At 42.3% G+C, this 22,866-nt stretch overlaps 1 protein-coding gene across 1 annotated transcript in view; it reads right to left on the reverse strand.

Moving 5' to 3' along the window:
- Positions 1-12,919, reverse strand: part of Nr3c1 (nuclear receptor subfamily 3 group C member 1) — a 111,070-nt gene extending 98,151 nt beyond the window's left edge. The window contains exon 1 of the mRNA XM_029547216.1: positions 12,683-12,919. The gene's annotated coding sequence lies outside the window, so the exon portion shown is untranslated. The remainder of the gene's footprint in view (positions 1-12,682) is intronic.
- Positions 12,920-22,866: the final 9,947 nt, after the last annotated feature.

Consider the following 22,866-nt stretch of genomic DNA (forward strand, 5'->3'; position numbering starts at 1 on the left):
CAGGCTGTTGTGACCAGTCAATGAGATTAAGTATGCTGATGTTAGCAGGATACTCAGCAATAACTTGTTAAAGTAACAATAGAAGTATTACCAGTTTGATTCCACCAGACCTGTTTTCTTCTTTTCTTTCAAGGACAAGGACATATTTATATCTTGGTCGTACACTTTGTTGTATTTAAAGATTATGTGTGTGTTTGTGTGTGTGTGTGTGTGTGTGTGTGTGTGTGTGTACTTGCTTGTATCTCTGCACTGTGTTTGTGCAAGAGAAGATAGTGCTAGATTCCCTGAAACTGAAGTGACTGGCAGTTCAGAGTGGCCATGTAGATTCTGGTAACTGAATCTGAATCCTCTGCAAGAACTCTTAACACTGTAACTATTTCATTAGTTCCTAGAAATATTTTTAATAACACCAAAGGACTTGAAGCAGTATGAGTTAAAAAGAAAATAGAAAAAAAAAAAGACTAGCAAAATGATTCAGCAGAAAAGTATGGATGACTCAGCAGAAAAGTGTGAAATGACTCAGCAGAAAAGTGCTTGCTGCTTCTGTGGACATCCCCCCATCCACCCTCCCATCCCCCCCACCCCCCACCCCCCTGCTTCCAATTTAACACAGCTAGAGTTATTTGAGAAGAGGGAACCACAACTGAGAAAATAGTTAAACAAGTTTGGCCTATAGACAAACCTGTGGGGCATTTTCTTAGCTAGTGATTGGGGGATACCAATCCTGAGAAGAGGCCTTGGGTTGTATGAGAAAGCATAGGGAAACAGGAGAACCAAGTCAGCATGTAGCACTTCGTGGCCCCTGCTTTAGTTCCTGCCCTGACTTCTCTCAGTTACTAAGTGTGGCCTGAATGCAAACCCTTTCCTTTCCAAAGTTGCTTGTAGTTTGTCATGGAATTTTATTATGGAGACAGAAAAGTGACAAATACAGTAGGGGTGCTGCTAGGTGTCCGATAGTGCACAGGGTGGTCCATTGCAGTAAAGAATTATCCATCCAAGTGCCAGCCAGTGCTGAGGTTGAGTCCTGCCCTGAAAATAACCCGTTCACACTGCTTATTTTTCAACAATCATCAAGGAATAAGAACCATCAAGAGCCTGTCCTCATTTACCTGCAAAAGCATTTCCTTTCGGCATTTTACCCACTTTATCATCTCCTTTTGGAAAAGAATGTTTTCTAGAGTTGTTGCTACAGTTATTCAAATGGTCTTGTCAAAAGAATGGAAGTGCATGTGTGTGTGTATGTGTGTGTCTTGTGTGTGCATGTGTGTGAGTGAGTATGGGCACCTGTGCAAATGCCTGCAGGGGTCACATTTCCTACTCTGTCATTATCAACTTCACCCCTTTGAGACGGCATCATATTGAATCTAGAGCTAAAAGAACATTTAGCAAGCCTCAAGTATCCTCTTGCCTTTGTCACTCACAGTGCTGGGTAACAGGAGCATGTGGCCATGTCAGGCCCTAACTCAGTTCCATAACTGAATGGGTGGCCCTGAAAATTCAGCATCAGTGGAAGATTTCTGAATGCTTGAAGACCAAAACCTCAAAATCAAGTTTTCAATGAATCCATGCAACATGCTGGCACCTGCCCACATTGTGTCTCATGACTTCACAGAAGCCTTGCCTCTGAACACACCACACATGAGGCCAACACTATTACCTAAAACATCCTGGGAAAGAGGTGAGACTATGGTGTATGATACATCAGGTTGTCTTTATTATCCAAGTTTTCTCTTATAGAAATATAATCATGTAATTAGAACAAAGACTTTCAATATTTCCCTACCAAAAATGTCTCAGCATGTAAAGATCCAATCAGTCTAATTTTGGGTCATATTCCATATATTTAGATTTCAAGCTTGCTATTTTCACTATTTGCTTGTATTTCACAGAAAGTATCCAGTGAGTTTCAGCTTGAGATCAGGACAGAATTTCCAACAATTTCTGAAGTGGTGCTAAACATACTTTGCATTACATGTTTATGCAAAGTGGTGCTCCCAGCACTGATGATTGTAAAATCCAAATATTGATCACCTCTGAAAATTGAAGATGCTCTATAGTGACAGTATCAAATATTCAGCTAAGGTTGAATTATTTATGTAAAGCCAAATATACTCATTAGCGTGCAAACATGCTTACTTTAATAAATTCCAAAAGTGTGTATATACAGGGAACTGAAATTTTCTTTATGATATCATGTCAACAAATGTTTGGCCCATACACATATTTTATATCCCTGGGGTTGTTGGAAGATGGGATTAGTATGAGCAGTTCTGATACAGAACACTGTCAGCTATTACTCTTGAGTCTTTCTTACTTGCTTTGAGGGATCATTGTCTTGCCTATAGGACTCTCATCTTCTTCTAAACTGTAGGAGTGATATTAGCAAGGAAGAAGTTCATGTTCCTTCAGGGCAGGTGATACGATCGCAGGTGAGGCCAAAAAGGCCACAGTAGGGAGCTGAAGTGGTCACTGGTCAGCCCTGCCTCATTGTTAGCTGCCAATCCCTTGTATTTTTCTCCCTCCCCCTTCCCATTTACCAGTACAGTCTTCTCTTCATGTCACTATCATTTCTCCCAAAGCATGCCATGATCCCAAGGCCTTCCCTCTCCCCTGCTTTGCTTTAACTTTTATGCTGATTTCCATTCAGATCACCTGAGAGTTTGTTTAAAGTGCAGCTATCCAAGTTCACCTCCAGCCTCCTGCCTAAGGGCAAAGTCCAGGAATCTTTATCTGAGGTAGTGTGCTTTACTATCTAAGAACATGCCCGAGAAACCAGGCTGCAGAAGACATTCACTAGATATGTGACCAAGTATTTACTGGTCTCTTGTCCCATCCTCATTTGTAAATTGACTCTGAAAGAGAAGCTAGTTTGGCTTTCAGAGCTGGAAGGGAGAAGAAACCAATCAGTTTCACAAAAGAAATCGCTACATACCACAAAGAGGTCCCTGGGACTTCTTATGGCCTTCTTTTATTAAGTTACAGCTTCATTTCTTGACTTAATGACTTAAGGTGTTGTGAAATCAAAACAATAAAATAATTTTTGAAGAGGAAAAATTGGAGAACTCACACTTACCAACTTTAAAAATTACTACAAAGCTACACAGATCAAAATAGTATGGCATAAGAACAGGAGTTTAGATGAAGAACAGAATTAAGAGTTCAGAAACATATGTCTTGGATCAACTAATTTTTTTACCAAAATGCTAAGACATACAATATTTCTCAACAAACAGTGCTAGGATAATTGGACAAACACGTGGAAATTAAAATATTCAAAAGTCAATTCGAAGTGGATTGCAGACTTAGTTGAACAGGTGAAATTATAAAATTCTTATACAGGCAAATCTCTTTGATCTTGGATCATATAATGGTTAGAGCTGATATCAAAGCATAGGCAATCAAAGGAATAGCCAAACTAAATTTTATCAAAATTAAAAATCTTTTCTATTTCAAAAGATATCATGAGAAAATAAAATGTTGGCCAACAGAGTGAGGGAACTATTCCAAATCATATATCTGATACAGCACAGATCTATTATATATCAAGAACTGTTGCTACTCAATGATAAAAGGACAACAGATGGCTTGCATAGAGTTCCCTAAAGAAAACAAATGATGAAAAAGCATATAAAATTGTTAAAGAATGTGTAACCTTATTAGCTGTGAATACAAGAGACATTATTCTATTTCTACTAGGCTTGTCATTTTTTTTTTTTTTTTTGGTTTTTCAAGATAGTGTTTCTCTGTATAGCCCTGGCTGTCCTGGAACTCACTTTGTAGACCAGGCTGGCCTCGAACTCAGAAATCCACCTGCCTCTGCCTCCCAAGTGCTGGGATTAAAGGTGTGCGCCACCATGCCTGGCTTGGCTTGGCATATTTTTAGAAAGGGAATATAAAACATTGGTGAGGATATGGAGAAATATAACTCTTCCACAGTGATAATAGGGTTCTAAAATGGCTCAGTCTTATGGAGTACATGTTGCAATTCCCTCAAAGAGTTAAACATAGACTTTCTATGTGATTTTAAGAAGAGTTTGAGAAACTCCAGAACACTATGGATTAGTGCCATTGCCCTATGTTGCCTCCCAGAACTAGAAGGTAAGGCACTACTATTAAAGACACATATATTTCATAAACAAAACTTGGAGGAATTGAGTTGGACCTGACCTGGAAGCTTCTTCCTTGAGGACTAGCTCTCATCGTATCAGAAGGTGCTATGCGAACTTCCAAGATGAGAACAATTAATAGTCCTACCTAGATGCAAAGCCTACCTACCACAACAATGACCCAAGGGAACAATAGTGGCATTTATATGTAGGGGTAACCAACAACTGTCTAATTGGACTCAATGCCTGCTCAGTGGGAGGAAATTCATGTCTGGTATTATAAACCTGTCCAACTACCCATAGCTGGTGAGGTCATAAACCCTAGAGGATGATATACTACTGCCTCTTTCTTAAGCCATTGTAATTTCTAACTGCATTCCAAATACGTATTTTTATATCCACACATAAGTGTAGCACTCACCACTCATCAAAAAACCCACTTTTGCAGCAGATGGAGAGCATTAAAGAAATCTAAACCTGGTCAAATTCCAATGACAAATGATCATGGGGTTCCAAACCCAATTGGTACATCTGTAACATAGCCCATTGGTACACCTATAATATACCCCACTGGTACATCTATAACATGCCCCATTAGTACATCTATAACAAAGCCCCTACACCGAAGGCTCAGAGAACACCATGGAAGAGGGAGGTTAAAAGATTATAAAACCGAAGGGGATCATGATGGCTGCTGTGAGATATCAATTTTCATACATGACAGGAAAGCTGCATCCTTAAAATGTCAACAATTTTGTTACTCAAACAAGATCTTCACAATGACAAAGACTAGCTGACCTGTCAGCATGGATGGCAGAACTCTAGAATGCCCTCACCTCTAGATGAAGAGCTACAGGCAATCAATGGTTGCTGAGAGAGGAAGAATCAATTTTCTCCAGGAATTAGACCACTGATGGGTTATCTAATCATAAGTGATCAGCTCTAAACACACAAGCATACAAACACCACCAAATGAACTCAACAACAATTTATGTATGTGTCTTAGGGTTTTTGCTATGATGGAATGCCATAACCAAAAAGCAGATTGGGGAGGAAAGGGTTTATTTGGCTTCCATATCACTGTTCATCATTGAAGGAAGTCAGGACAGGAACTTGAGCAAGGCAGGAAGCTGGGGGCAGGAGCTGATGCAGAGGCCATGGAGGAATGCTGTTTACTGCCTTGCTCTCCATGACTTGTTCAGCCTGCTTTCCCAGGGATGATACCACCCACAATGGGCTGGCCCCTCCCTTATCAGTCGCTAATTTAAAAAAAAACAAAAAACAAAAAAAACCTTATAGCTGGATTTTTGTTTGTTTTGTTTTTTTGTTTTTGTTTGGTTTGTTTGTTGTTTGTTTGTTTGTTTTCAAGACAGGGTTTCTCTGTATAGCCCTGGCTGTCCTGGAACTCACTTTGTAGATCAGGCTGGCCTCGAACTCAGAAATCTGCCTATCTCTGCCTCCCAAGTGCTGGAATTAAAGGCCTCTTATGGAGGCTTTTTCTCAATTGAGTCTCCCTGCTTTCAGATAATTCTAGCTTATGTCTAATTGACAGAAGATCAGCCAGCATAGTGTGTATGTATGTATGGTTATGCATATATGTAATAATAATGAAAGAAGTCATGAATTTGAGTGAGAGTGGGAAATGTCAGAAAGGAGAGGTAGGGAGAGAGGGAGGGGTGGAAATGGCATATACACCATACTCATGTATAAAATTTTCAAAGACCAATTAAAGAAAAATATAAAAAAGAAGTCTCTTGAGTGAAGTTCTACATTTCTAAACAAAACGTTATACTTGAACATTCCCAATGACATTATTCCTATTAGTCAAAGGGTTATAACGTAGACGCCTGTCAGCTGATCCATGAGAAAACAAGTGTGGTCCACACAGCAAGATGGTGTGCATCCACAGAAATGGATGCTGGGCTGAGCAGGGCATGCAGAGGCGGCTGGTTTTAAACACATTGTTCTAAGGCAGCAGTTCTCAATCTGTGGGTCTCAACCTTTTTATACATCACATAGCAGATGTCCCGCATATCACATATTTACCGTAGAGTCCATAACCGGAGTAAAATTACACGTATGAAGTAACAACAAAAATAATTCTATGGTTAGGGGTGAGCACACATCTGTATTAAAGGGCCGCCGCACTAGGAAGGTTGAGGACCACTGTTCTAAGTGGATAAAGCCGAACACAAATGACATCCTGTATGATTCTAGTTACTTCCAGCACCAGATGGGAGATTATAGAATCTAGGGATTCCTTTTTGGTTCCTATGCAGCACTTGGTTTGAATGCAGAGCCTTGTGTATGCTGGCTGGGCAGACTCTCCGCCATGGAGCTACATACCCAGCTGTCTGGGAATGCCTCTGCTAGTGAGAAAGTTAGGGCCAATGTGGCAGTGGAAAGCATTGTAACTAAAGGACATTATGAGCCAATGATCTTCAGGCATGCCACTCATAGCAAAAATGGATGTATCAGACTATGTCCTCAAGACACTGGAAAGGGATTCACCTGCCTTCTCCCTACATCTCATGCTGCTTGAACTTTTTCTTACAAGATGCTACGTTATACTAGTTAATTGCTAGACTCTGGGTTATACTATAAGATTTCAGTTCTTATTTCAACCACTCAGTAGCTTTGTGTTCTGAAGTTATATAGTCTCTTTCTTTAATTATGGATAGGATTTAGCTATAGTTTTGACTTAATAGTTTTAATTGATTAAAGGTTTAAACAAAGTAATTGCATAGATAGATTTATACTGCGCTTGGTAATATAAATAATAATAAACACTAACCACCATAGTTGCTTTTAGTGTTTCTCTAAGGACTTTATGTTATAGATGAGAAAACAGACTACTCCCATTTGGCATTTGGGCTTTTCATAAAGATCACTTGAGCAAAGTACGTACATTTATATCTATCTATTTATGAAGTGTCATAATAAAGCCCCACCCACTAATTATAAAATAAATTAAAGAAAGATTAGTAAGTTGGGCTTTTGACCTAGGGTGGAGTCACTTGAATTTGGAGTATAAGTCTGGCAGGAAACGAGGATGCACAGATCTTAGTCTGCTAAGATGTGAATGAAAGCCCCAGCCATGGCAAGCTCACCAAAGTGACAAATGACACCTTGTGACACCCCTGCAGGCTGGTATCTCATGAACTTTAGGAGGGGACTCCACATGGGAAGGGACAAAAAGTGGCCACACAGTGAGTGAAAGCTGCAGGTTGGATCTCCAGGGCTGAGTTTTTGACATTGAGTTACACTCCTTTCTAAAATGCTCCCCAGACTCCTTCAGGTTCTAGGGGTAAAATTGAAGTACTGCTCTGATCGCACGATGCCTCCTGACTGGCTCCTGTCTGTCTTTCAGCTTCACTGTGCAACCCTTGGCTTACTGTGCTCTCACCCAGGAGTTGGCAAACCACAGCCAAGACTTTTAAAATTTTATTGGGACACAGCACACTCATACGTTTATACATCTCAGGTGGCTGCTTTCACACTGAAATGGCAGAGCTAGGCCATAGAGACGGAAACCATATGGCTCACAATGCGAGCACATGGTAACATTTAATGAAACCCAGGAAATGAGGTCTGGTTGAGGGTCCAAGAAGGGAATGGCTTTGTTCATCAGCTAAGAATTTTGGCTGTAAAATGGAAGCAATGTTGGGGTGTGTGTGTGTGTGTGTGTGTGTGTGTGTGTAGGAGTGTGTGCATTGAAACCCTCAATTCCCTAACCATCCTGACTATCATACTCCTGAAACCATCAAAGATGCTTGGGACACTCTCCTTGTTCCAAGGGCTTGTGACTTTGGGGCACACATTTTGCCAAACACTGACTACTTTGATTTGGCATTGTGGCTAAGGTGACTTTTGTGTCTTTGATTGCTCTTACACCTACATGCTGCAGACATTCTTCTACCACAGTTCTTAGAGAACATGCAGTGGAAAGCCAATGACTCTCAGCCATCTGATGTTGTACCCAATCCACTTCCTTATCGTAAGGAATGGTAATGATTGCAGCCGGCACATGGTACTCCCACTGTCCTATCTAATGCTCACTGAGGAGGGAAGCACTTCTTATCTACATCATAGATGAAAAAACTAAGGAAAAGAGAAGTGATATCATTTGTCCAAGATATGTGGTCATAATAGTGAGGATAGTTCTAGGATTAAACAGTGGTTCTGATAACGTAGCATTGATTGATTTGCCTTAGTAATGGATCTCCATCATTAACCTAAGGTCTTGGATAGAAGTCTACAGTGTTACAGAAACATTACACTTGTGAGGCAGAAGATTCTCAGGGGTTGTGTCTCTCTCCACTGTTCCTATTGAAAACAGAGGTGAAATGGAGCCAGAGGCAACTTCTTTGTAATGGAGCATCCATGATTCAGTGATAAATCATAGTACACTGTCTATCGTGGATGTTCTAGACTACACATGTATCATATCTGTCAATCACACACAGACACTCTCTAAGAAATACATTCTACTGAGAAATATGTCCTAAGGGAAGAAGAGGAAGTATAATAATAATAATAATAATAATAATAATAATAATAATAATAAACATTAAAGAGAACTCACTATTATCTCACTAAAGGGCAGTAAGTCTATCTTATCCCCACAGAAAAATTTTAAGTATGCATATTTGTATGTATGTGTTTATTTACATACATACACACAATGGAGCCAACTTTCTTTTAGTTATGTCTGTGATTTTTACACTTTTATATTATGTTCTATTTCCTACTCTGTGTTAATTTATAGTAAATAAATTTACAGAAAATTCAAAATTTTAACGATAGGAGGGAGGATGATGGTGGATTGCTATTTTCCTCTACATTTGTCTTCACTTTTTTACTTTAACCTCCTCCCAATGTAACCTTAGCTCCCCTTCTTCCTCTCTTCACCCTTCCTTCTTCACCCCTTCATTCTCCTTCTTCCCCCCACCCCTCTGTGAAGGTCTCACTTTGTCACTCTGACTAATTTTGAAATTCCAAACTCAAACAATCTTTCTTTTCTCAAGAATATATTACCTCTCTAAGAAGAAAGTTTTCATGATGAGCATTGCTATAGACTAAGTGTCTATAGTTTCTCCTACATCCATAGGTTGCAGCCCTAATTCATAATGGGATCAGAGGACAGTATCAGAGAAATGTGTTGTTCAAGAGCCTGGTCTGTGGTAATGGCAGCCAGCACAGATTTAGACATATGCTTTTAGGGCAAGATATTGTTATACTATATGTTGGGGTCTGCATCTTCAGTAAGGGCCTACTCTGGTTGGGTTTGAGCCTTTATAGTCAACTACTAACAAGATGTCCCCACTTTTGACATAATTTAAATATTTATTTATTTATATATTATTATTTATTTGTGTATATGTGAGAGAGACAGAGACAGAGAGACAGAGACAGACAGAAAGAGAGATAGGTTCAACAGGGCTTAGGACTCTCCAGAGAAAGACTGAAATGTTCTTCACTGGCACATTGTAAATCATTGTAGGAAAAACTAGGGTGCTCCCAAATGGAGGACTGATGGAAAGGAGCATGCCATGGATTCCAGTAAGAAAGGCTGACATCAGCCAACAGCAGGGTGACCGTCTCCAGGCTGAGACTAGAGCTTGTCTGGACCTGGCTATCCTGGGAGCACTTGAGAAAGGGTTGACTCCGCAGCCTTGAGAAAGAGTGTGTACGATTCGGAAGGACGATAGGTTCTATGAGATAGTGGCACCGGCGTTCACACAGCTTTTCAGTGGGGTGCTTAGAGTGGCTTATAGGAGTGACACTTAGCTTTGAGTAATTGTTAGATTAGCTGTCCCTGAGGTGGGGATGACAGCAGCAAAAAAAGAGCAGATGAAGACACTGGCATCTGGCTAGAGTCCATGGGTAGAGATGGGAATGTTTGAGGGAGGTCTGTGAGCCACCAGGGTACCTGAGATTGAGCACGCCTGCCTCCCAAGGGCAGCGCCATGGGCTCTGTCTCACTCTGCTTAGCAAGGAGGTGATGCGAGGCTCTAACGCAGACATTCGGCAGATGTTCTGAATTCATCAGCTCGGGTCCTGCAGGACTGCCTGGTAGCAGTGACTCCACAGAAATGGGGACAGACTTCTAGTCCTAAGTGCTGTCTTAGTGGAAGCACGTGAGCCTGGACCCGTGGATCCCCGCTTTGCTGAGGACACTCGTCGGTCAGAATTATTTCCAGTCACATGTTTAGCGCCCCTGGGCATTTCCAGAAATACTTAAGGGGAAAAGAATTCATTAAAGGCTGGGGTAACGCAGGGACACGAATAACTGGCGAAGTGTGAGGTGTTTTGGAAGAGATTATTTAAACAACTCTGGCCAGAGGTTATTAAGAGCATATGATGCTCCACGGGCTCAACGCTTTTCTTTAAGTAATTACACTTCTGTGGCTACTGGCTATAATGATTCCAAGGGTCTGCCTTGTAAGGATTTCATTTTTCTTAGAGTCAAGAAACACCCCAAACTAGTGTTCACCATGTATGGAGGCACCTGCTCAGGGGATCCTCTCCGTCTGTCATCACTCGACTATGGCCTCTCATGCATATTTAGTCTTTCCTTTCTCCCATGTGAGCTAGAATGGCAGACGTGTGATACATAAATTCACTAAAGATGACGAGCGACTGACAGTCACTGGATTTAGTTTCCATCGGAGGAGGAGGCCTTGGGTTCACTGTGCTTTAGCAGAAAGGCTAATTGTGAAAGGCCACTGAGGGGAGACGAGGGAACTTCCTGGAATCTGTTAATAATATATGTCAAAGGCAGCACAAATGACTCACGCCATTATTAATAAGCCTCAAGTCATTTGGCCTCAAGCCCATAGTCTCATTCAACATATCTTTTGGAGGGAGGCAGAGGGGAACCATCACCGCTGACATAGCAGACACATGGAAGATGGGAAATCCTCGTGGGCTCAGCTCTTAGACAGTAGCTGGTGAACCAGCAGGAAATATAGATGTCATCTTATCTTGTGTATAAAGCCATGACTGAGGAAGACAGGGCCTTTGTCTCTAACAAATGTCGTGGGATAACAAATGTCCAATCATGGGCTTAAAGATCAGCTAAATGGTCTGATTGGGAACTCTGCCTCCCTTCAGCCCTCGCTCAGTCTCTTGGCTATCTGTCTTCACTCCCTCCATCACTGGCTCTGCCATTTGATGGAGATGCATGAGGATGCCATGAGATTCATAGAACGATGAAAAGTGATTTTTTTTTGTTAAAAAATTTATGTATCAAAGGGATTTACCAAGACCAGCCCCAGCATACTTTGTAGAATCTCATATAATAATGATTTTAAATAATGTATTCAATACTTGGGGCATTGGAGAGGGAAATTCTTATTTACAATGGGCCTAGGGAAGAGGAATGAATTACTACAAGTTCTAGAAAGGAGGATCAATAAAATCCAGACAACTGTAATTTCTATGAGCTAATTCAACTACGGAAACACATTTTGGGACATGCACATATTTGACTACATGCTGTATTTCAGTTCCATGTTAACTAGCTCATAACTAGGAGGATCCATCGCAGATATCAGGAAGGTGGTTTGAACTGACATGAAAAAATAAACAAACAAACAAAAAACCAGTCTACTACTCTGTGATTACATTTCACCATATCTGACTAATAATTTTTGTCACCATTTTCCAATGCCATGAAGGGAGAAAGGTATAACAGAAATGAACTGTAGAACAAGTTGAAAGAAAACAAAGCAGCCCCCGTCCATCTCTCCTTCCGATTCCACCCTCAGCTAGATAGCTCTTCTGCTGGCATGCTCATGCGCATACATGAAGCCTTGCCTCCAGCCAGAGAGATCCCATGAGATCCTAAGTGGCCCTGGACATAAACCCATCAGTGATACCCCACCTCTCCTGCTGCCACAGCCACGGTTGTCCCTCTCCCAGCTGTCTCTTGGTCCCTGTATCTCATCTCTGCCCTGCTTCTCTGCTTTAATGCCTATGTTGCTGTTCTTCAAACTTTCATTGCCCCTGCCCATCTCACAGTCTGGTACTTGATGTTCTTTGGGGTCCCTCGACAACCACAGTCTGCTCCTTTACTTAGAGCTCTGCCCAATAGTTGCCTCCCTACACAAGGCACCTTTATTCCTTTCTAGTTCTCTGCTGTGTTTTGGTTTTGTTCAAGGTACTTTCCACCTAACATGTCACATCACACACAAACACACATACATAGACACACAGAGAGACATACATACACAGAGACATACAGAGAAACACACAGACACACACACACACACACACACACACACACCACATGCCTCATCAGTCCTTATTTTGTTTGCTGTTTTTATTGCCTATGGTAGCACTCACTACATACTTGCTGAATAAATGAAACTGAGATATTCAGAGTGGCACATTCCTTTTTAGATAAACCCACACACACACACAAAAAATCTTCTTCACTTCTCAGTTTAAACTGTTCAGCGCGCATCAAAAAAAATTTTTTTTCAGCTGCTCTGACCTCTGTGTGACCCTTATCTAATTTTGTTGGAATCCACATTACCCAGCTGTAGAATGGGATTCAAAGTACCACTTACCTTCCTCCCAGACACTCTACTGAAGCGGGATCTGAAACATCTTCCTGGCTGAGAAGGCAACAGATGATCAGGCTGCGATGGGAACCCCAGGAGGGTGGGAGCTGGGTTGTTCTCTTCTCCATTCTTGTGCAGAGTAGGCGCTCATGCACGATTTATCTGAGTTCATATCTGTGGGACCCACACTGCACCTGTCCCTGTACCAGTTGTCACGGAAGCCAGCCCCTCCACTAGCCTAACCGCTCTCACAGCAAAGAACCAAATCTGGCTTCGATGTGACGCAGGCTGCTTTTTCTAGAAGAAGCTAGATTCGCACCACGTTCGATGAGCAGGCTCCCACCGGCGCCTTCTCTCCTTTGTGTACAAAGCAGAGAATTTCACACAAGAGACCATTTCAGACCAGAGGATTCTGTTGCTTGGGTCTAACTTTGTTCAGAGACCCTGACTAATACAGTGACTCCTCTTTGGGGGTGAATTTCTTGGTTCTGCTCAGAGATACTGATTCAGCAGATAGTCCCCAAGTCAGACCCAAACAGAAACCATCGCAAGAGGGTTAAAGTCAGGTGTTGCATCATGCTCGAGAGGGATCAGTAGAGCAGATAACACAGAGACGTCCGCCCACCTCCTTTTTTCTGGTCTTAGTCTTCTGTCTCCCCCCCCACACACACACACACACTCTGTGACTCCCCAGTGCTCTTCAGACTCATAGATATTTTAGGTCCTACTGGTCCTGAGAATACTGCTAACCCTCCAAGATCTGACCATTTGGTATCAGAACATCTGTTTTTTTTTTTTTCTTCCGTCCCACCGTTTAGAGAAGCATGCTGTCATTTCCTCAGCAGAAGTGAGAGTGATCAGTGGCTGCCCGTGGGTCTGTGCAGGCCCTAAAAAGAGCAAGAAGGAACCAAAACGGAGAGAGAGGGGGGGAGAGAGAGAGGGAGGGAGGGTGGGAGACACATGGGGGTAGGGGTGGGGGAAGGATGGAGAGGGAAAAGGAGGAGAGAAGAGTTAACTCCACAACTCTGCCCACTTGGTGGAATGAAATGAAAATGACTTCAGACAGTTTTACCATTGATTATAATTCTTGTTCATCATGCAGGTGCCAGTTTAATTTTTGTTTTGATTTTACACACGACCTTTAACTGGTACTTCCTCATTTGCCTGAAGAGAATCTATGCAAGGGTAGACAATTTAACTTGTCAATTTGAAAAATCAAAAAAAAAAATATTAGTATGTCTTTTGTTGCCTCTGACATAAGGGCCAAGTTCAGGGCACTGGGCAACCATATAGGCTGTGAACAGGTGTGTCATTTTAAGCACATCTGTCACAGTTGAACAGTGAGTGATGCATTACATGGCCAAAACAGTAAGTGTGCCAATGGCTTGCAGAAACGCCATGCAAACACAGCAGTGTGCAATGGCTTGGGCACTCAGAGCTGAGCCAATGCTCTTGGCTTCAGGGCCCCATCGGAAGGGTCTCACCCAGTCTCTCCTGTTACACTAAATTCTAAATTCAGTAGAATCCTTCAGACAGACTGATTTCTAGATCATTCTCTAGGCTGATTAAATGGCAGAGTTGTTAAAGAAAACAAAAAACAAACAAACAAACAAACAAACAAAAAAACCCAGTGCTTTACATAAAGCCTCTAAGGGAACTCTCTAGAAAGGTGTAGCTGGTGGAAACAAAGTAACTGCTGTGTCAAATTGTTTCCATGGTGCCAAGCATCATTTTCTGGTACCTGTGCAACTGTTCTCAAGAGTTTACTATGAAATAAAAAGTTACCAGGATCAAGTGCGGATTGTTGCTTGAGAAATGGAGACCACTTGCAAGTTAGTACACTCAGAAGAGTCTGACTTTAAGAAAACAGATGCTGTGTTTGCTGACAGATCATTGGCAAAGTCCTTGCCCATATCATGAGGCTCTGCTGAACAGAACTTTTTTTAGACTTTAATGTTAACATCCTAAAAAGTTCCGGGTTAGTTTCTAGAGAGTAGACTTTTAGCAGTGATCATTTTTGTTTTTCTGTGCTTGCTGGATAGAAAGATGAGAGGCCAATGAACAGATTCTCTCCAGTGACTACAGACTGTCTATTTGACCTTATTTTTTCCCCCCAATCAAGACAGTATATGGAAGGTGTATATTAATTCTGCCTCGGGCTTTATTTTCTTGCCATTATTTCCTCTGCTTCTGGTTCTTTTCGATTGCCTTATTTTTCCACTTTCTGTTAGATGTGTTCTTCAGAGCTGCAGCAGATGGGGAAGAACTACAAGTTAGAGAAGTCTTAAAGTGCTACGTTGCTAAAGTCATTGTCCTGTGCCTGTCTCTCCTCACCCCATGGAACAATCCATTTAGACAGCTGTCCTCCCTCTCCATGCTCCGAAGTAGCTCAGCTCTCCCCTGAATTTGTGTCTATTGAGCTTGAGTTTTCTTCGAGGTCTTTCACCTCGAAGTGAAAAGTGTGTTTGCTTGTTGACATTCTTTCCCTCAAAAAGAATTAATGCGAACTCTGACCTTAGCTTCTATGAATCATCATCAGGGGAATGAACGCCACAGCCTCCGTCTCAATGAATCTCTTTCCTTGACAGCTCAAGGAGGCCTGATGAATCTCCTTAGATTCATCATGTTCTTCTGCCCTGTCCAGTGACTGTGTCCTTGCATTTATTTTTCACTGCCTATCCCATAATAATGAGTGTTTGTCCATTTCATATCTTTTCTCATTCTTCCTTTCACTTGATTGCCCCCTCCCCAGCTCTAGACTTGGCCCACCTTTATCTTTCTCATATTCATCTGTTAGTCTGTCCATTCCTCCTCCTCATCTACAGTTCTCTACAGGCTTTAAGGTAACAACAGGGCTTTCATATGCGCCATTGGAAGCTATGTGAAGTCCTGGGAATTATTGTAAAGGATGAGGAAATAATTGCAACAGAATTCTACCTGTGACTGCATCCCTAAACTCAGTCTGGGCTGCCCACACTCCTGTCAAGGAGGCAGAACGGACTCCACGAGTCCCAGCTGCAGAGAACTTAGATTGACAAGTTGACCTGTAAATACAGCTGACCTGGGGTGGTGAAGATAAAGAAATTTGTAATGAGCATTGGCAGTTCATTTAAATATAAGACAGAATGAAGATGATCAGACTTATTTGAGAAGCAAGCCTATGGTAAGACCTATTACTTTTATAGTTTCTGATTGCTCTACTTAAATTCTTCCTTGAATCTATTAAAAACTAGCCTTAGGAACCAGACATGGTGGTACACATCTTTAATCCTTGCACTGAGGAGGAAGAGGCAGGTAGATTTCTGTGAGTTAGAGGCCAACCTGGTCTATATAGAGTTCCAGACCATCTAGAACTAAATAGAAAGATCTTGCCTCAAAACCAACCAACCAACCAACCAACAAACCAGCCCACCCACTAATGGCTCTTCTTTGTCTTCCATCCAAACTGGTTTTAGCAGACCCTCCATTGGATTGGTTAACACCATGGGATTCAGACAATGGGCGGCACATGTGCCTCATCCCAGCCTGCTGGTCACATGAATAGTGCTGATTTAGTCCCCTAGGACTATTGCTTCCCTGACTTCTCTTACACTTTAGCCTGTCTCCTGCCTCATGAGCCCAGTGGACCTCAGACTTCACCATGCTTCATTATCTCAGGAAGAGTTTGTCCCAAAGCATCCTGCAGGGCTCATTCCTGGACCTCCGTGTCAGGGTGGCTGGGACGAGGCTAGATATGTTACATATTTTTAGTCTCCTGGAGATGCTGCTATGGTGGTCCAGGACTGTCATGTTCAGAATCACAGAAGAAGCTACAGTTTGTAGATTTCCTCCCCCTCGGTCCTCATCTCTTCCAAGTCACAATGTAGGAGCCCCTTAACCCCTTGGGACATTTCATTTTTCCATGAACACCACAACTTTAGGTTTTAGATATAATTTCTACACCAAAATCTGACATGTGCATCAGTAACCAGATTGTTACTTCTGAACTTTAAAGTCACATACCCAACTGGACACTCTTCACTTCCTGGATCCCAGTGGGCAACTTAGTATACCCCACTTGCTAATCTCCACTTCTAACAAACGTACAACCATGTTTCTCATGCTGTCTTCTCTGTTTCATTTCCTTCCTGCATCCTTCCAACCATTTAGTCTAAACGTCTTAGAATTGTCATGTTCCTCTGTTGTTCTTATCTCCCACATTAGTGAATCCTGTCATCTCTGACTTCAAGATAACACCCAGAACTATGACATGTTCCCTTCATTACTATTACCATGGCCAATCATCATCATCTTTTTCCTAGGCCACAGACATACTCTTTAGTGTCAGCCAGGCTCCTACCCACACCCTTGAAAGTGTTCTGCTCCACTCTGTGGTCAGTGAGATGACCTGAAATTCACTCTAGGGTAAAAGAAGGCTTTGCACTTCTCACTTAGAGCCAAAGTCCTCATTTCTGCCCACCTCACCCTGCAAGGTCTGGACACCCTCTTCCTCCTCCTCCTCTGAGTCTCTCCTTACTCTGTGTCTGTCCCTGAGACTGTCCCCAGTTCCTTTGCCCATACAATCTCTCAGCCATCTTTTTATCTCTTACAATCGCCTCCATGCCTTTGCTCAAGCCCTGTGTCATCAGAGAGATTGCCCTACATAACATTCCTGCTCACACCACTGACAAGGTTCCACTTGTAGCCTGGTGAGCTCTCGTGCCTTACTCTGTTTTCTCTCCATAGATCTTACCACTACCTGAAGGGTTAATGCTTTGTCAACATTAGTCTACTGACTTTCCTCTGCCCTCCATACCTGCTAGAGCCCCAAACTCTCAAGGGCTGGCTCTTTTTATCTGTGTTGTTGTATGTACAACACCCCAAACAGTTCTGCTGTGTGGGCAGCTCAATGAGTGTGGTTGACTTAATGGATAAGCCCACTTGCTCCAGCCTCATTGGCACTAATTCTAAACAGCTAGGCTGATAGCACTGAGCGTCATTCAGGATAAAGGAGCAGAATGAAGCCAGGCCCACACTGCCGAAGCAAAATAGAAAATAAGACAATAACCAGTATATCAGGGCAAAGGAGCTTTTTACTTGTTGTAGGATAATAAGGAATCAAGGTGCTGAACAGGAATCTGGGCCCAGGTTCAGTCCTCCCGCCTGGCTGAAAGAACTAGGAGCACATTAAACCAAGCCAAGTGGACCTTGGCTGTGTTCACGGGCACCGTGCTCCCCAGGGCTGGAGGATTTCCCTTCTGACTTTAGATAACTCACGCCAGTTCTCCTTCTCCAGCACATCCTTACATCACTCAGTGATAGGCATGGTCATCTGTGAAGACCTGCCATCTCCTTTGACTCTGAGGCCCAGGCAGGCCGGGAAAGCAATACCATGGAAACAGCATCAGAACTGCTGATGGTGTCGGCCTTTGCTGAAGCTACCGGACTTCCTTTGGGATACATTTTCTGTTAGAAGTTACTATTGCTCTCCTGTTGTATTCCGATAGGCGGCGACTGCTAGTGCACATCATTCCCCTTATACTTTCATGTCATGACATATATTTGTGTTTACATCTAGAGTCTGCGTATGAGAGAAAACATGAAGGATTTGACCTTTTGAATATAGCCTTGTTCATGTAACACAATCTCTATTTCTAACCATTTTCCTGTAATGTCTTAGTTTCATTCTTGTTATGGCTAAATAACACTCCACTGTATATGTGCGACCTCTTCACCTGTTAATGGGCTTCATTTATTTAAAAATTGTATTTTACATTACTTGTTTTTTTTTTCTCCTTTCCTTTTATTTTAACCATACATTTACCCACATCTTTCTCTTTCTTCTTTGCTTTTTCTCTTTTTAAAAATTTATTCTTTCCTTTTCTCATTATAAGTTTTCTTCCAATAATTTATTTTTGTTAGTTACTTTACATCCTGACCACGGCCACCTTCTCGGCCCACCCTTATAAGTCCCTCTGTGCACCCCACTGCCTCCTCGCTTCTCCTATCTCCTTCCCAGCTTTCTTCTCCTGTTCTTCCACTCAGCAGTAAGTCACTTGACATTTCAACAGGCAGTGGTTTTATGGGCCGGCATTAACACCATTCTGACCAGCCAGGCATTGCGATCTGATGGGAGCCTGATAAGGTGCCTTTAGGCCTTGTATGGAAAGTAGCCAAATCAGCTCATGGCTATTACTTAATGATGGCCAGAATCAAACAGCAAGTTTTCTGCAGGTTGCCTCACGAGTTCCTTGCCTTCTCACTGCATGAAATGAATCTGTGAAACTATGACGTCCAAAGTCCTTCCTGACTATTAGGGCATCAAAGCTGTCTCCCTAAATTGGGAAAATGTTGATAATCAATGAAAAGTTTAAAAACTCAATGTTCCACAAGTGCAGAAAACCATGACAAATGCTTTATGTATACATATATACTTTGGTAGGAAATGCACAAAATTGTGCTTAGGTAATTCACTACAAAGGGGAGAAACGGCCAACGAAGGCCCTCAAGCTCAGCAATGAAAGAGATCACGCAGGAGACGGTCCTTCCCTGCCCCCTCCCTTCTACCCTCCCGTTTTCCTCCTTGCTTCTCACTCCCTGCACCAGTCACCTAATGAAACAGGACCTTATAATGTAGCCCAGGCTGCCTTTGAACTTGAGATGCACTAAGTGCTGGGATAAAAAGACCCAAAAGGTAATAGGAAAGAAAATTTATTATTATTTTTAGCCAAGTATGATACTGCAATCTAGCCTGAAAAATTACATATCTTTTTTTTAACTTTTAATCTTATCACTCACATTTAAAAGTGAGTTTAAAAACATTTTCTTTCTCTAAACCATTTTGCCAAATAATGTATTATGTGACCCTAAAACGTATTTCAGTTATCTTAAATTTCTAGGCTATAAAAAAATTGGGAGTTGCTTTAAAACATTTTTCCTTGGAAACCAAGAGGTGATAATTATACTCATCTATAGCATTTGGCATATCACTCAATACTTCAATGTATTTTGTAATGACCTAATCAGGATGGTTAGCTTATTAGCAGGCCTCTATACCCTATAGTCACAATCTCATCCTGTAGAACACTTGGGCTCATTCTTCCTGTCTGTCTTGGAGGCAACTTTTCAGAGTAAGGTTTTATGCAATCCAGATTTCATCAGTCTGGCTTACCAATTTTCCTCTTTTCTCCCAAGTCCTGAACTGCTCCGACCACTGGTAACACGTAATACTGCCTTTATTTGAGAGTCTACTTTGAAACCGGAAGAATGGGCCGCCCTTGAGATTACCCCTGCCTCTCTCTCATGATACCACGGGAGAGGAAGCACACAGGGCTGCATCTCGGCTTTGGTATTTAACCTTAGCGTTCTCGCATAACTTCTGCATCCCCCGCCCCCCCGAACCTCTCTGCTCTTATCTGCAAAATAGGTCTGGTAACAACACCTCTTTCAAGAGGTTATGGTGAGCTTATAGCAGAGAAGCTAACAGGGAGAGATCAATCACTAGCTGGACCAATGAGAATGATAATGAAAGCTAAGCAAAGTGAAAGGAGTTTTCAGAATGCAGAGTCCAACCCTGCATACTGCCCATACCCACATAGTTAGAAAGAAGTGTAGCCCGGCATGGTGGTACACACCTTTAAACCCAGGGCTCGTGGGGGCAGAGGCAGTATGATCTCTATAGACTTGTGGCCAGTCTAGTCTATAGTCTGAGGTCTTGGTCTTTTAAAAACAAATATAATCTCATGTGCATTGGTAGCAAAAGAACTTTCTAACTTATTCTCAGTCCGAGTCCAGCTCTTTTGAAGTCCCACTGAGTTAGTACAATGTAGAATGAGCTCTCATTCTGGTGAATAGCCATGCTGTAAAGTCTTTTATAAATTTAAACACAGTAGAACTGGGGAGGTAGACCAGAGAAGAGAACAACAGTTGGCATGGTAGGGGAGGCAAACACACATCAAGGTCTATGTTCAGTTTTGATACAATGTGGGTCAGCGTCTAATAATATTCCAAAGATGATGAGAGGTAACCATGACAACCCAGCTGATGCAGGCACTGAAAGACTGAGAGATTCAGAGAGACACAGGAGAAAATAGGAGCTATTTTTCCTGCCTTTCTGCTAGCTTATAGTTTTTACTTTGCGGAGATTTTCTTATAACTTGTAGACCAAATACTCTTGCTTAATCCACAAAATGCATTGAATACCGATAGTATATCCAGACCATGGACTGGGGGCTGGAGACAGGAAGATATTCTCTATCTGCACAATGCCTCCCAGGGAGCCCACAGCTCCCACTCATAATCAACCAGGATGCCGCTCAGCTTGGACAGCAAACCCTGCTGGGTCAACAGAAGGTGGTGATTGATTTTGATGGGCGTAATGCTATAACAGCAACAGCAACAGCAATAACAAGGATGAGAGGGAGCAGGTGAGGTGATTTCACAGAGGCCGTCAGTCTCCACACAACATCTTTTTCTGTCTTCATCATACGATACCTCCAGGAAGACTGCAGAGATGCCCACTGATCCCAGCCATCCAGATGCCTTGATTTCTATAGCGGAGACCTAGAGCACAGAGAATAGAGTCCTGGCTCTGTTGTCTTCCTGATATCTAGTGCTCACCAGCCAGGCCTTGTCACAGGGCCTCAGTTGAGGTTGAGACCAGGGTGAGCCAAAATAAGTGACTACTCAGAGCATCAAATCCCATGAGGCTTTCGCCCTGTGTGTCATAGGGTTGTAGGGTTGTCTCTGGGGTGGTATATCTTTGCCCCCTGATGGTAGGGTTTGAGCCCAGGACTTGTGTATGCTAGGCAAGCACTCTAGCACTAAACAACACCCCCAACCACTGGGTGATTCATTTTAAGAACAAATGGCTTCTTGTACTTCTGCCTTAGAATCTCCTGAGTTTCGCCTTAGCTGCCATCTCTCTGAAGTTGGGTAGGAAATGTAGTATTTCTGGTGTTTCAGAAGAGGGGGTCAGTAGGATACTGGGGAGCAGTAGACATGTCTAGTAACTTAAGTTTGAAGCCCCGTCTGTGATGTGTCACTTCCATGTGCTCCGATTCCCCCCCCCAAGTCAGGTGGTCACTAAACCTGGTGGTTTTCACAAGACATAGCACGTTTCGTGCTAGGTAAGGCTGCTGTGGTGTTTGCTTGTCAACTTGACAGGAGCTAGAATCACCACAGAAACAAGCTCTGAGCATGTCTGTGGAAGCTCATCTAGATCAAGATAACTGCACTGCGGAGAGCCATTCTAAATGCAGAGGCACCACGCAGCGGGCTGCCATCAGGAGGACTGTGTGAAAAGGGAAAGCAAGCTGAGCAAGAGCGTTTGCTGCTCTCTCCTCCCTGAGCGAGGACTTCATGAGAACTGTAGCTTCATGCTCCTGCTGCTGTGCCTTCTCAGCCCTCATGTGCACAGCAATCAACTTGACCAATAGCAGCTGTATCACTCAAATCAAACATATGAGCCTATGGAAGGGCTGTTCTCATTCAAACCGCCAGCATACTTAACTGTTTTCCCAGCTTCTCCACCTATGTTTTAAGACAGGAACTCTCATTCTATCTATCTGGAGCTTCCCATTTTGGCTATACTGCCTGGCCAACAAGATCTGCCAGTCTTAGCCTCCTCCCACAGTACTAGAGATACAGATCTGCACTACTAAACCTGGTTTTATTTGTTTGTTTGTTTTTAATGAGTTCTGCTTTACCCGCTAAGCTATCTTCCTTGACCCAAGTTCTGGTTTTATCTTGGATTTTATATCCGTAACCAACAGATGTAGGAGACAGAATGGATATGTGTGTATGTGTGTGAATTCATGTTTTTTCACACACACACACACACACACACACACACACACACTAATTAGGTGTAGGGTTGTCCTAAGTTGTTTGGCCATAGACAAGGTTAAGGTAAATTCTTTCCTCTCAGTTTTTGTTTTATTTTTAACTCAAGAGATGGATCAGACCCTCTAAGGCATACAAAATCTATGTGGACAAAGTTATGTAGGATCATAAGAAAAGAAATTTTTGTTTAAAAAAAAAAAAAACCATGAAAACATTCTGCAGCAAATCTAAAATACTGAGATTCCCAAACAAAATAAAGGCACAATGTTTGTCTGCTCAGGCTTACAGAACACCATTTAGCCACAGAATAATTCCTGAATCACACATAAGTGTAAGACAAACAAACTGGCGACATAACAAGAGTGTTC

The sequence above is a fragment of the Mus pahari genome, chromosome 15 (genome assembly GCF_900095145.1).
Source record: "Mus pahari chromosome 15, PAHARI_EIJ_v1.1, whole genome shotgun sequence".
NCBI lineage: Eukaryota > Metazoa > Chordata > Mammalia > Rodentia > Muridae > Mus > Mus pahari.